The 1,939-nt window shown below is 44.6% G+C and overlaps 1 long non-coding RNA gene across 1 annotated transcript; it reads right to left on the minus strand.

Annotated features, from left to right (window-relative positions):
• Window positions 1–381: 381 nt before the first annotated feature.
• LOC108445556 lies at window positions 382–856 on the minus strand. Its single transcript, XR_001860446.1, has 2 exons — window positions 606–856; window positions 382–480 (listed from the first exon to the last, which is right to left on the minus strand). It is a non-coding gene; the product is annotated as an uncharacterized LOC108445556 (long non-coding RNA).
• Window positions 857–1,939: the final 1,083 nt, after the last annotated feature.

Genomic DNA, 1,939 nt, shown 5'->3' on the forward strand with positions numbered 1-1,939 from the left:
CTGTGCGTGGGGCCGGCGAGCCCGGCTTCGGGCTGTGCCTGAGGCAGGACTCGGAGCCCAGAGACACAGACTCGCCCTGGCCCCAAGAGCCCGCTTTGAGCATCAAAACACGGCACTTGGCCTTTAATTTAGGTCCAGCAAAACGCAGCACTTCTGTTTCTCTTTGTGAGCCCAAACACACAGGACTCGCTCTCTTCCTCAAGCCCTGAAAACAGGATTTAGTCACTGTTTCTGAGTGCCAGCTCTGGCCATACCAGCCTGCTCTAAGGACTCTGTAGATAGAGAAATGCTGCTAGCAAGGATTTTCTTGCTGTTTTCTAAGTCTGTGAGAGACTGCACAAAATCCAAGCCCCTCCCAAGATGCAGCTCCTCACACCAAACCTTGGGAGAATCCCTGGTGCTTCCAACATTGCTGCAATCCCACCTGGAGCTGAGCTTACAGGGTGTCTAATCCACATGCAAGCCTGGATAGTCCAAAACCTGCAGGAAGAGAGGAGGCAAAGTGAAGAGAAGGGGGAGGGGGGGGGACCCAGAGTTTTGGGTTTTCCCCGTGTTTGCAACAGGATTGAAGGGCAGGATGGAGAGGTTTCATGGAAAAGAAATACCAAAGGCTGCTTAATTGCCAGCAATTAGCGCTGCTCAGGTTGAATCCAAGAGGACAAATGCACCAGGATCAAACAGGCCCAGCCGACAGGATGGATTATGGACACAGATCTATGAAGCTGGAGCCTTCTTTCTTCTCCAGGGCTCTCCCAGAAATTCTCCATGGCCGGACGTGTTCCTGCTCTCCCCGCTGGGGAGGATGGACTTGGATAGCCCGGGTGACTGGTGAGCATAAAACAAAAAAGTGATGCAGTGATCCAAGTGTTTTTCCTGAGGAAATTACATCTAATACTGGAATACCAAGTTACAAAATACAATAGTAATCCAGTTTTACAATACCAGAGTATCTAGTTTCAAAGTACCAGAGGACCAAGTTCCAAAATACCAAAAAAATTCAAAATACTAGAAATACTAGATATACTAGAAATACTAGAAATACTAGAAATTTTTAAATTACTAGAAAATCAAGTTGCAAAAAAATCAAAATAGCCCAGTTTCAGAATACCAAATTGCAAAATCCCTGTTTTCAGACGTCTTATGTGGGCAGAGATGCAATACTGTCAACATGGGATCTGTGCTACCAAAATGGGTATTTTCTCCTTAGGGGCAGCACCTAAGGAGGCAGGGCAGCACATGGGCTCTCAGGGGGAAACATTCAACTTTCCCCTTTCACCTCGTCAGTCCTAACCCAGTGCCCCCAGAAAAAAGGAGGTTTACCAGGAGAAAAGGGCTTTAAACAAAAGGACAATCTTACTTCTTCATTTCTGTGTTTAAATTGAGGGGGAATCCCCTTCCTCTGCAATTTTAAGGGTACTAATTGAAGAAAACCCTGACTTTTCCATGCTCTTAGGGGTATTGCTTGACAGGGAATCCCTAGTTTCCATTATTTTCTAGTTTAAATGGAAGAAGATAACTTTGACAATGCTATGTTATGGGTTTGAATTGAGCATAATTCCCCCATTTTCATCATCCTAAGGTTTAAAGGAAGGGTAATGGCCTATTGTGCCTCCTTTTTGAGGGTTTAAATTGAAGGAGAAATCCCCCTTTTTCCATCATTTAAGAGACTTAAGGAAAACCCCACTTTTTCCAGTATTTCAGGGGATTCAGAGAGGAGAACCCATTCATTACAATAGTATTGGTTTAAGTAGAGGCAAACACCTCCTATTCCCTCATTTTAAGGGGTTCAGTTGACGCAAACTCCCCTTTTTCAGCATTTTAAGGGTTTAAATCTGCACTTCTACCCATACCCTGGCACCAAATCTCTCACAAGGCACATATATAACCTAATGCTGTCCAAGAGTCCATTATTTTTCTTGTTCTTATTCATGATGTATAT

This window comes from Corvus brachyrhynchos, unplaced genomic scaffold (assembly GCF_000691975.1).
Source record: "Corvus brachyrhynchos isolate BGI_N302 unplaced genomic scaffold, ASM69197v1 scaffold340, whole genome shotgun sequence".
Taxonomy (NCBI): Eukaryota; Metazoa; Chordata; class Aves; order Passeriformes; family Corvidae; genus Corvus; species Corvus brachyrhynchos.